Source organism: Eleutherodactylus coqui, chromosome 2 (genome assembly GCF_035609145.1).
Source record: "Eleutherodactylus coqui strain aEleCoq1 chromosome 2, aEleCoq1.hap1, whole genome shotgun sequence".
NCBI classification, from domain to species: Eukaryota; Metazoa; Chordata; class Amphibia; order Anura; family Eleutherodactylidae; genus Eleutherodactylus; species Eleutherodactylus coqui.
The window spans coordinates 220,554,568-220,568,377 of record NC_089838.1 but is presented as its reverse complement, the minus strand read 5'-3'; the positions used below and the strand labels follow the sequence as shown (position 1 = coordinate 220,568,377).

Here is a 13,810-nt window from a genome sequence, read left to right as displayed (position 1 = left end):
CACGTTCCGTGGAAGGCACCACCCATTGTTTTCAATGGGACAGCAAAACATATTGCACGGCGTGCGATGTGCACGTGAGTACGATGTGATGTTTCCCATTGAAGACAATGGGAAACACTTGCCGATTCCAATGCCCATATAGAGGCAGCTGTAAGCTTTTCGCAGCATTAGACGTCTATGAGAGCCGTCGCTATATATCGGGCATAGGATAGTTCCACAACTATCTTTTTAGCCACGGTATATACGCCGTCCGTTTTTCAGATGTGTATGTTCCATTTTAACGGTCCGACATATATACGCGCCATATATTCTCCCATGTGAAGGAATGCATTGGAAACCAATGCCTCAGATGGTCGCGTATATCGCTCAGGCATAAAAACGTCGCTGTGTATGCGCTCATGTGAATGAAGCCTTACCAGGAAGATTACAGAGCAGTTTGCAGAAATCGAGATCAGCGCACTGCTACCTGCAAGGTATGTAAGTTGTTTGGTTTGGCTGTGGATCACATCCTAATTTCACTACAGGATCGCTGCCAGGTAGAGGTTATTAGAGAAAGAATGACTTTATTTTAGAAAAGTGGATCAAGTGAAAAAACTGCTTCTGAAAAAGTCGTGAAAAAACTAGATAAGTGTATATGTTTATATGTCTATCTGTATCTCAAGGTGTACTTAAATGGGCCGATTTATTAGGCACAAATATTGACCCAAGCTTTCGTTTCCTGAATAACCGGCCCAGGTAAATGTACAATCGATGTAACGATCGTTCGTCATCTGATCCGCTCATTAATGCATAAAAACGCTCACTGGTCAGCTCTACATTTCTACATGTAAATATGGAGATATACAGCCAACCAATAACCGTTCTATGGGGACAAATGATTGCAGTAACGGTCATATTTTTGTCGACTCGCTCTCGGTACAGTGGTTTCAATCAGTAATTCTAAAGCAGCTTCTGCAGATACCCACTGCATAAGGAAGCTGCTTCCACATACTAGCTGCGTTGGTGGGGTAGGTGGCAGGCTGGACGCTGCTCTGCTGGCACCAATTCATCCACTGCATCGATATACACAAGCAGTGTATTGTGGGCACCCACTGCTTTAACTTGTATTTGGCAAAGTGCTTTCTATTAAATATAGGAGTTCTCATCATCTTCAGGGGGTGAAGAAAAAAATGGAAACACCATACGAAATGCATGCCTTAAGTTACATGGGATTATAAATCATATTTCAATAAGGCATGTACAGACCGATTTTAAGTGGAGGTAATATGACACAGATGCTGCATGACAGAAGTGAACAGATGCCCAAGCAACAAGGTTCCAATGGTCAGGAGTTTGAGACACTCAGTTGCTGTTACCAGCTGGCTCAAACACCCCCCCCCCCCACCAGAGCAGGCCTATAAGAGCAGAGAAGGGTACAGTAAACACAAATTTGGCAGGAAAGCTCTCAGCCCAGCAGGGGTCAAAAGCCCAGTCAGTAGCTCTAACTATTGAGCCATCCAGCCTTTAGACAGGTCCTCTGCATGACATGATTCTAGCCTTGTTCTATGTTCCCTGCTAGTCTAGTTCCTGCTTCCCTGTCCTGGCCCCACCCCGCCACTAATTTGGACTTCCTATAAAAGCCTGGCCCTGCCACTCTCTCCTTTTGTGATTATTCTGCTCCACAGCATTGATCAGCTCCACTTCTGCCTGCTCCTCTGCTATTGCGACAAAACCTCCTGGTACTGTCTTCCGTCTTCCCTTCTGACTACGCTACCCACCTCATCCATCTGTACTGCAAACGGAGACCTCCCATTGCTGACCTCTGGCTCCCCTTCTGACTACCCTACCCGCCTCATCCATCTGTACTGCAAATCGAGACCTCCAATTGCTGACTCCTGGCACTTCCCTGACTACTCTCCAGAGCTGCAGTTACTGTACCTGAGGCTCCACCCTAGTGCCTGAAACCTCTGCAAAAAGGGTAGCTCAATGCTAATAACAAAAATCCCATGCATTTCATACGGTGTTTCCATATTTTTGTCCACCCCCTGTATGTGGCATCCCATTTGTTTTAAGATACCAGGAGCGTCAAAGACCTCTCTATAATGCGGCTGCTGCAACGACTGTAGGGCCCTTGGAATGAGCTATTGTCCTTAGATTACTGCAGTGTTACTCTTTCAGCCCTCGTTAAGTGATGGCGTGGTGTCATTGAGGTGAAATGCTAAATATAGAAAGATTTTCTAGTAAAACATTATATGCATTAATTATTCAAGGGGAAAGTCCTAGGAAATGATGTAGGTTGGAATAAGGTTACTCGCAGCTCATTGCTGCCAAAAATGCTAATTTGTTTGTGTGTGAGCCTGAACAGAAATGACAGCTATTGCTCATGAGGAAGTAGGTTCCCACACACATTCCAGGCTTCGGATTGTGTGGGGGGCACTTCGACAAGGAATGTAATAATATTTGCCTTTTGAGGCTCAGGCATCTACTTTGCATTATGATGTTGCTTGGCATCTTCACAAGGGCTGCTTTCATGCTGAACAGTATGATGATTGCTGGCGCTTCACTTTACATTAGGCTGTTTAGGTCCACATAGCCGGATAACGTAAGAAATTGCAGGAGGAGGAAAATGTATAGGATGGCATTAACTGAAGGATGAAGCGATAAACCAATTACTAGATGGCATGTTATGGAATGGCGCTGTTAGACTTTATTGCTGAAAACTGGTGAGTCTGAGAAAATTAAGCTACTTAGTAGGAAGGAAATATTCTGCCATTTCATTAAAAAAAAGCAACTTACATTTATAAGAATATTGGAAAATACTGGTTTGAACTGGTTTAGTAATGTGTACATCCAGTAAAGCTAATCTGAAGTCCTTCGGCTTGTCTATCTGTTGTAACTTCTCTCTACAACAATAGCGACAAGTCTCTAATTCCTATTTGCACTTTTGTTGAACTTCACGTTTTTTTTATCCTGTGCTACGTGGTAACAACTGAAATCCTTGGGGACTTTTCACACGGGCCGGAATGACCCGCAAGTCGCAGGAAATTCCACACCTAAATTCGCAGGCTACCTGCAACAATTAATGACGGACAGGAATTCGTTCACTTCTCATTCGTTGTTCGTTTTATGCGGATTTTGATGCAGAATTGTAAAAAGGTTGTAAGCCATTTTTAATTCTGCATCAAAATCTGCAGGTAGCCTGTGGATTTGGGTGTGGAGTTTACTGCGGCTTGGGTGCGTTGTGCGACCTATTCTGCCCTGTGTGTAAATTCCATTAAGGATCCTGGGCTTTAATCCTGCGCCATAGTAAAATATGGTGCGAGATTGAGGCCTCCTTCACATGGGCAACAGCGATATCACCGTGAGAAAATCGCAGTGATATCGTATCTGTGTTCTGCTTAAGAGGTCCTTCGCACGACCATATTTGCGCGTGTTTTTGTCTGCGTAAAACACAGAACCCATTGATTTAAATGGGTTTGTCTTCATGAGATTGTTTTGCGCATGCAGAAAAAAATAGGACCTGCTCTATTTTGCTGCGTTTCACACTGCAACAGCCCCATAGAAGTCTATGGAAGGTGTGCAAATACGCAAGTGGAAACGTAAAGCACTACGCAAAACTCAGGGCAAAGAACACATCTGGACCTCATTAGGCTAATTAGCCTTTTAACCTACGGAAAGGATGTTTAGCGCACGTGTGAACTAGACCTACGTACGCAGGCACTTGCACAAAACAACCACATCAAACCATGTTCATGCTCAAATACATTGCGCTGTGGCGAGCCTTTTTGCGCATACACTTGTATGAATCTGCCCTAAAATTGTGTTTTCTACTTACTCCAAGTTCCCATTGAGACAAGTGCATTTTTGCTGTATGTGATGTCTGTATGTTCCATGCACAGTATATGGGCTCCTAATAGTCTGCGAGGCTATTCATACGGATGAGCCCTGTGGAAATCACTGAATGTCCTGTTCTCACATGAGGATAGCATGTGCATTGTATGTAGCCCGTGAACATTGGACAGGTGTTTTTGTGCCTGATTCTCAAGACTGTGAAAGCAGCCTAAACAGTACTGATAGTTTGTATCATTTAGCTTGTAGAGTCTTAGATACTTTCAGGTCTGTATTTATCAATAGGCGTTACTATTTATCTGTGGTTCCTTGGATACAATTCGCTTCATTGGATACAACCAAACATTAGTTATTTTAGAGCATCTACGTAAAAAAAATCTAACCATTACCGGTAACAGAAATACCTGTCTGTATGCTGAAATAACCTAGAAAGGTTATATTAATATAATGTAATTATATTAATATAACATATTAACATTTGGAACATAGCCATAGCCGCAATATAGAATTGATCACTTTTTAAATCCATTGGCACCTGCCATACATTATTTTACAGGTAAGTAATACCGGTCCGTATAAGTTCACCTTTTCACCTTTATGTTCCTTTACAAGCTTACCCCATATATAGACCTGACAGTTAGTTATTGATTCCTGGTGTAAAGTAGAAGATTTTATTGCTCAAGGTCAGGCTAATAAATTTATAGGAGTGGAATCCATCCATTTATTGAACCTTTGTGGGCATGATTCATGACATTGTTTTCCATGGATTTTTAAGCATAGGTTTCATATGGACTTGGAGAAAGACAGTACCAGAACACATGATTCTCAAATGTCAATTATAAAGGTCAATTAATAGCAATTGCTATAACATGAATTGTGTATACAGAACTATGGGACCTTTGTAATTCAGAAGGCAGAAATATTTAAAAGTTTCAGGTGTATTTTAACTAATTTTCTGCAATGCTGTTGCAGAATATTCTGTCTTCTGTCAAAGGTCCCTTGCTGCTTGTGATTGAAAACTAATTGCCAAGCTGCACTCGGATTTACAAATCAGGGCAGCTTCACACTACTGTATGCGCTAGAATGCTCGTCCCAGTGTGCGGTATTTGTGCCGTGAGGCTAACCTCACACTAGCAAGTGCGATATGGGACCGTGAATCCCGCCTCCATATCGTGCTCCCTGTCACGGTAAGAGTAGAGGAGAGAGGGGGAGACCCCGAGCGATCCTGCCCCTACCACCGATTTGTCACAGATTGACTATTCTGAGCACTCTCACCACTGTGAACACTTGATTGATCACTCCAGCGGAATTGCAAGTGCAGAGGCGTTAGAATACAGGCAGATTTGTACCCAGCTTTCCTAGGCTACTGCAAGCATGCAAAACAAAAGCTCAAATCACTACTTGATCCGATCTAACGGCTACAACACTCTACAGTACCCACACACACTCGCTGCCACTACCAGCTTTTGTTTCCTCAGGTGAGCTAGAAGCCACATTTATGAATTAGTAACACAATCTTCGAAGTTATGGTTCATTTTAAAACGGACAAGGTTTGACTGATAAATTGCAGATTTATTCTAAAAGTGACTAGCAGTGCTATATATATATATATATATATATATATATATACAAAAATATACAGAAAAAGATGTTACAGTGGGGATAAGGTTTACAGGTATACACAACAGACAGTACATAAAATAAAACAAGGAGAAAATAAAATAAGGATACCGGATTTGGGATGTTCGGGCCCAAGGTTCTGATTGTGTGGAGTCACTGGAAACGGGAAAGTCCTTACACTGTGGTGTATCTCCGAAGGTCAGACAACTGTGTAAGTTTTAAAAGTTTCTCCAGAACACACCTACCCCTGCTCCCTCTGAGGTCATTCAGGTAAGGGGGGTGGGATTAATGTGTATGTACCTGTGAAAAACCATAATTCCCCATTTCAGCCAAATTTCCGCAGGAGATCCTAAGATCGGGAATATATGCCTGGCATATTTCCGTTCATGATTTTATTTATTCAACGATACCGAATGTGACATGTTAATTAGTACGGGGTATGCCATTTGGGAGTGTTCTGGTGCCCGCACCCCTATGAGTTTAGATGTGTTTTGTTCAGCTGGCCCGCCCGATTCTGAAAATATAATTCATATCGGGCTGGGACCTTCACATGGCCAATAATCCTTATTAAAATATTTTTCCCTAATTTGAATGTTGGAGCCAGCACGTCGGCGAGAATCCAGCTCCTAGGTGAATGATTTTCCTTAGACTTCAGAATTCTGCTTTTATCAATTCCACACCAAAATCTGCACTCTAGCAGTGCGGAGCTTGGGGCTGAATATTCCACTTTTTCTGTTACAGAATGCATTCCTTTTTTGGTATATCTAGTGCTAATTCCTGAACTAAATTCACACTGGCAAACTTAATTTTAAAAGATCAACAAACACAAATTTTCAAGATGCCTACAGATTTTGATGTGGAATTGAAAATGGCTTAAAACCTGCCTGCAATTTCTCATCCAAATCCACAGCTAGATCTAAGAATTTTGCAGCTACGGATTTGGGTGCGTCCTAATTCCGGCCCTTTGTAAAGGTCCCTAGCACCATTATGCCTTGTTCCCACATGTCAGATTCATGTCAGATTTTTTCAACGTGTTTCGGACAATTTAATCTGTAACAGAATGTCGAGAATCCCCACATAGGGAATTAGCCCCTGACAATGGGGTAAATCTGTGTGCTGGAACCTAATGAGATTTCAGCTTGTACCAAGAATCGACATGTCAATTCTTTTTTTTTACCGCAATGCGAAATTCAAATTCTGCATGCATAAAGATCCTTGCCATATGAACTATAGTGCAGATTTTCATAGCATTCAATAAAATGCTGAAATGATCCATATTCCACCAGAACTTTTCGTGTGGAGTTCTCTCTGAAATGCACTGTGAAATTCCGCCATGTGAACAAGGGTTTCAAAAAATCCACACCGAAAAACAGCTTAAAAAATCTGAAGAAAACCTGCCCATGTGACAGCACCATGTTTGCCGCACATCTGCTACATACTTGAGATGCGGCTGCTATGCAGCAGAAAGCTCAGTTGAGTTGCAGCTCGCTAATGAATTAAGTGCTTGCTGAGATTGCTTGGTTAATTGCTGCGTGGTTTTAGGCAATCCTGTGTCATTAGCGAGGCGCAGCTTATTGGCGTTTTCTGCGGCGCGGTGGCCACATCCCAGCCGTACGACAGGCACGCGTTCAATGCTTTATGGGGCCATATCCTTATAAAATTACCTGGATTATTTTGAGACTTCACTGCTTGCAGCTGATGGAGAACACACAGCTCAGCAAAGTGCAGGATGCCAGTATTACTGCGAGTTAGTTAACTGGAAAAGGTGGAGGCGATATTAATCAAAAATGGATTTACTGGAACTCGGTTAAGCCTGGAATGTGCTTGCAGCAGAGCAGATTTATGCTTTGCTCGGTTCACAACTGTTCTATGCAGTTTTTATTTATAATGGATCTTTAAAATTATTTATGGAATTAATTATTATTTATGGCATAAATCAACATGGCTGGCCTAGAAATACATGCATAATTTAAATGACCATTTTATAGTTTACAACCATGAGACAAGGAAAAGCTGAGCCGTAAATGAAGAAATTTCTAGAAGCACAGAACAAATAAATGCATGTTGTAATGAATATGTGTGCATGTAGATACATCTCTCTCATTATTTATACAGCACCCAGTGCTACACAGACAATGTATCCGCATCATTAGCGTTTTCAGTCGGGCTTTTATTCAGTTTACACAGGACAAACATGGGCAGCATGGTGGCTTAGTGGCTGTCACTATAGCCTTGTAGCTTTCGGGTCCTGAGCTCAAATACGCCCGTGTGAATGAGCCCTTAACCCAAGTATGCTAGTAATTATTAGGAAATTATAGTACCAGCGTTTCAGAGCCACACAGCTCTGCTACATGGTACATCAATTATGATCCCCAGGCATCACACACAGCTTTACTACATCCATCCTGACCCCACACATTACACACAGCTCTACTACATCCATCCTGATTCCCACACATTACACACACAGCACAATAAACACACAGCTCTACTACCTGCCACACACAGCTTTAGTACATCCATCTTGATTCCCACACATTACACACACAGCAAATCACACACACAGCATTGCTGCATGGTACATCCATTTACATTCAACCTGACCCCATATATCACACATACAGCACATTGCACGCACAGCTTTGCTACATCCTGATTCACACACATCACACACACACAGCTCTGATATTCCACACATCACCAGATTCCTGGATGCAGGGATCACCTCTGGTCATGTGATTTCTGACTCCACCCACACAGGTGATGACATGACGGTGACTTCATCACAGCTCCTGGTAGTAGCTGCTGTCGGTTTATCTAGTATACAGTGCTTTTTACCAAACTGCACAATTGCTCCTCCCACAGCAGTGACATCACCACAGGTCCTTCAGCCCCCCGGATCCCTGTGGTGGCGGTAGATCGGTGTTTTTTGTCAGGACCGCTGAGTTGTGTCTGAGATAATAAAGGCTTAGTTGTATTCTCATTTTGCTATTTTTGTTCTTCCCTTTTCAAAAGCTCTAACAGTGTTGTTCTTCTTTAGTCAGGCTCTGTTTTATATATGTTGTAGGACCTTCAATGATGTCACTATGGGGTGGAACAAGATGTCACTAGGGGCAGAGCATGAGAAGCACTCACATACTAACTCACAACTGGTCGTTAGTAGTTTGATTTATGCAATATGGGTTCAAACTTGAAAGCATAGTGAAATCTTGTGTAAATATATTTTCTATCATGCTATATTAGATTAATTAAAGCACCTGACATTTCTACTAATATATTATTGCTAAAACATTGTGGCCCTGATTAATCAAGTCCAACATTTCCTACTAGGCTGTAGTAAGATGTGTCAAATTTTTAATAGGTGCACGCATTTTAATAAATTGGGGGGATATTACAGCAGTCCATGCACCAGAAATTAAGTTTGTTGCAGCTATTAGCTGTCGTAGATTTGTCATATTTTACACTAGTTTCGGTAAATAAGTCAGGCTTCGGAGGCCACACCCCTTCCTTTAGGATGCTTCCGCTTTTTTGAAAATGAGACAATTGTAGCATAAAAATTAAAGAAGTAGTACATTTTTAGGTAAAAAATTATGTCAAAGTTTGTGATTTTCTTATGTTAGAAAACTGTCCCAAGTGTGTTGATGAAGCAAGGCCAATATAATAGTGCAGCATGGCATACGGCGGTAGTGTTTAACATTTCATGTTTTACCAGAAGAAACAAAACCCTTTTCATACAGTGGCTCTATATTTCTATATTTGCATGTTACTTAACACCCTCTAATGCCTTCTCGGCACGTTACTTCTGACCCCCAAATGCCTTTTAGGCACCTGGCTTTAAGCCATTACTAGTAAACCATAGAGCTGGATTGGTTTTTCTATTGACGGATTGTTACACTTCGCTTTCTCTGCAGTAATGAGCATAAACATTTGGCATGTCAACTGCAAACAGCTGATGGTGGAGTTTCCTGCGCAGTGAACCCCCATCTGCTGGGCTTCTGACTTTTATTTAGTTTGTAGCAGATAGACGACCTTTGTAGTTAATGGTAGGAGCTGAACGATAAATTGTACAAAACCTTTCGCTTCCGTATCTCCATGGTTTTAATACTTCAGTTTGGACGTCACCACTGTGTTTCCGCTGTGTATCTGGCTTTTTTTCTGTTCTTTTATGTATATAGAAAATGGAAAATGTGATTGGTTTTTAACAAATAAACCTGAATTAAAAAATTGTACTTCAAGCAGTACATGTTCACTCTGCATCAAGGACGTAACCATAGGGAATGCAGGGGATGCTGTAACACCCGGGCCCAGGGTCCTTAGGGGGCCCATAACGCCTCTCTTCTCTATGTAGGGAGCCTAGTAGTATGAATAAAGCATTATAGTTGGGGGCCCTGTTACAGGTTTTGCATTGGGGCCCAGAAGCTTCAAGTTACGCCTCTGGGTACGGGTACAGATGGAGGGCGGGAACTTTTGCACCCCGGCCCCTAAACCCTTAATTACGCCCCTGCTCTGCATTCTTGACAGTCTACATTTCTCCTGTAGGGTGTTATTCCACTTTGTAGTTTGACTTTATACCTTATAGAGCTATATGCATTTTGCAAGGATTAAATATCTTCTGTAATTGAGTCTATAGACTATGCAGATTTTACAGTAGCCTACAGTTGGGGGAGTGATGGTAGCTGAATACATTTTCCTTTATTGTTCCCTACTATGTCCCATCGCTATTAGTTTTCTGGTTTCCTAGTTGATGCACTGATTCCACTCCCACCACATTAACAGCAGTCACTAATGATCTGCTAATTGCCAAAGCCTCGTTATTTTACTCTGTGCTCCCCCTTCTGGAATGGTCCTCTGTATTAAACACAGTTGACCACTCCCTCCTATTGCAAACTCTTTTGGCATTAAAAACGTGGCCTTCTCCTGAATCATCTCATACCTCCTTAACTGAACATTTAGTGTCTCCCGCTCACAACCACTTCCTTCTCTTGCCCTCTCACTGTTGGTGTCCCTCAAAGCTCTATCCTGGGATCCCTAGTCTTTTCCAGTTATACGTTTGGCCTGGACTCATAGGAACCTAAGGCTTTCTGTTCCACTTTTAGGCTGCTAATACTGCAATTTTCTTCTCCGGCACAGATGTTAGTTCTTCTCGATCCACAGTTCCAGAGTTTTTATCACTGTGGACCTCTGTGATATAGAAGTTCCAGAGTGATACATAGACTCTTGTTTCTTATATTTAAGTACTCTATAGTGACGGTATCTGTTTCATTGGATTGGCACATCGCCAATGTGGTGCTGATATTCAAAAAGGGGTCAAAAAGTGAACCTGGAAACTACAGACCGGTAAGTCTTACTTCTATTGTGGGTAAAATGTTTGAAGAGTGTCTAAGAGATGCTATCCTGGAGTACCTCAAGAAAAATGGCTGTATAACTCTGTATCAGGATAGGTTTATGAGGAGTCACTCCTGTCAAAATAACCCGATCAGCTTCTCTGAGGAGGTAAGTTCTAGACCGAATCAGGGAGAGTCACTGCATGTTGTGTATTTGGACTTTTCCAAAGCGTTTGATTCTGTGCCACATAAAAGGTTGGTATATAAAATGAGAATGCTTTGTCTGGGCGGGAATGTGGTTGGTAAGTACCTGGATCAATCATAGAAATCAGATGGTGGTTATAAATGGTACATACTCTGATTGGGTCACCATTACTAGTGGGGTACCACTAAGATTAGTATTAGGCCCTATTCTTTTTTTATTCATATACTGTATTTATTAATGACCTGGTGGAAAGATTGTACAATAAAATATCAATATTTGCAGATGACACAACTATGTAAAGAAATTAACACAAGAGAGGAAACAATGCGGTTGCAAGAGGACCTGGACCACTTGGAGGCTTGGGGAGAAAAGTGGCAAATGAGGTTTTACGCCTTCTCGCTATAGGGCGCACTTTTACGTCCTGCGGGGTCGGTGTATGTATGAAGGGAGATCGCAGGCGACCTCCCTTCATACAGTGTGGGCGCCGGCTGTTTCTTGCAGCCAACACTCGCCGGCAACAGCTCCACCCAGCCGCGAGGCTGAGTGAAGCTATCAAGCCTTCAAATGCATTTAAATCCCCCGAATGATGTTTAGAGGTCCTTTATGGCCCCCTGCGAGGAGATCGCAGGGAGCCGTGCGGGTGTCATGGCAGCCAGGGGCCTTCTGAAAGGCTCCAGGGCTCTCATAGCAGAATGCCTATCAAGCCGTCTCCATGGTGTCGCTTGATAGAATGCCTTCCTGATCGCAGTATGATGTAATGCTAGTTTCCCAGGATTTAAAGGGATATTAATAAAAATACTCTTGACTACCTATCCTCAGGATAGGTAATCAATAGTTGATTGGCCGGGGCCCGCTGCTCAGAACCCAGGCCGATCAGCTGATCAGACTCCCACTGACAGCACTGGTATGCACTGGGATTGCAGCAGACTCCTGTGTAGGGACCAGCGCTTGTAACTACAGGCTCAGCTCCCATTGATTTCATTGAGATCTGCAGGTGCAGCTATAAGCACTGGCCACTACACAGGGTTAGGAGCAGCGGCTTCCGACCCCAGTATATACCGGCGTTGTCAGTGGGCAGGTGATCGGCTGGGGTCTCTAGTAAAGGGCCATGGCCAATTAACTGCTGATGACCTGCCCTGTGTCCTTTAATTATTGATGACCTACCCTCAGGATAGATCATTAATAGGTGATCGTGGCTATCTGCTACTGGGAACCCTTGACAATCAGCTGTTTTTGGACCAGATGGCATTGTTAATGAAGCAGGCCGTGAGTAGAGACCAATGCAGGTCAACTATTGCAATTAGTATTCCATCCATGATAGGCTTGCAGGCCATTGTTGGGTCCCAGTCTGCTATGACAACCACTTAGTACCATGAAAATATTTTGAGGGGGAAAAATTACCTGATAGTGGGAGCCCCTTCTTTGTCTAACCAGTTAGATGCCACAGTCACTGTTACTCCCGTCATTAACGTTTAACACCTTAGACACCACAATTATCTTCGATTCCGGCTGTTGAAGGTGAGTGTCAGCTGTATAATACAACCAGCACCTGCCATGTATGGAGTGGGTTTAGCTCCTGAGTCCACTCCATGCACTCTCCTGCAGCCTATTACATACATGTACCACATTGGTCTTTATTGGGTTAAAGAGGTTACCTTTTATAGAAATTAATGGCATCTTTCTAGGATGTGCCATTGATTCTTCATCAGCGAGGGTCCCAATCTTGGACACTGTGTGATCCTTAGGCTGTATTCAAATGGCCATATGCAAGTTGCACTTAAGAAAGTCAGGTACAACTCACATTGGACAGACGCCGATCCGTGTGCTTTCTGATATCCACAGACCCAGCACATTGCATATGCTATACCTGCCCATGAAAATAGTAAAATCTTTTGGCATATGGATCGCAGGTCCCTGTGTTAATACGGTGATGCACATAGCCTCATAGGCGATCGTAGGGCCGCGTATTGTCCGTGGAATACATGGACAGCATATGGCCATCTGATTGGGCACTTAGAATAAAAGTGTCATATTGCTACTTTAGATAGGCAGCTCCTTCACTAATTTTCCCTGCATAGCAGGCGGGTGGGAGAGTCGCAGTGCAGGCAAAATCAGTGGAGATGCTGAACTACAGTGCATTGCCCCATTTACTTGAATGGAGCTGCATTGCAGTTCTCTGCACAGCTGTTGAACTCTATTCCTCTGTGCTTGGAATAAGCAGAGTCCCAGACGTTGGACCCCCATGGATCAGAATGTCTTATCCTAGTGATACATAATGACATTCTATGATAGGAATATCCCTTTAACTACAACACTTCTGCAAGGACAAATATAACCTTCTACAATGGCTTGTGCCAAGTTGATAAGCTCAGCTCTGCTACATTTGTTTACAATATATATAATGATGGTTCACTTCCGGAATCTGATTTTTAGCTTCGTACATACAGAACGTTATTACTACATTGGTGTGTTACCTTGTCTGAATGAAATCTCTATATGTGCAGTAGCAGTATTGGAAAAGACTACAAGTTACAAAGTTCTTTCTTTGAAGGTGTTGGGAATTTCCTCTGTGCACCAGCCACATCAGTGAGCTCTTGAGATGGGTTCACGTGAAGAGCCAGTGACCTGTGGTCTCTCCGAGTATTGTGTTCAATAATTGTTCTTGCACATAAAAGAGAGGATGTCCCACTGGCGCGCAGTATAACAACTAGTTCATGTTCATTTTTGGCTCTGCTTTTCAGCATTCCTTGCTTACTGACTTCTCAGATTTGTTTTAACTTTAAACACACTCCTCTTTTTTTAACCTCTGTGGTATGCAATCTCAGTCTCACAA

At 42.7% G+C, this 13,810-nt stretch overlaps 1 protein-coding gene across 3 annotated transcripts in view; it reads left to right on the top strand.

Moving 5' to 3' along the window:
* TJP1 (tight junction protein 1) overlaps window positions 1-13,810 on the top strand; it is a 330,363-nt gene that overhangs the window by 112,157 nt on the left and 204,396 nt on the right. The window lies entirely within an intron of this gene.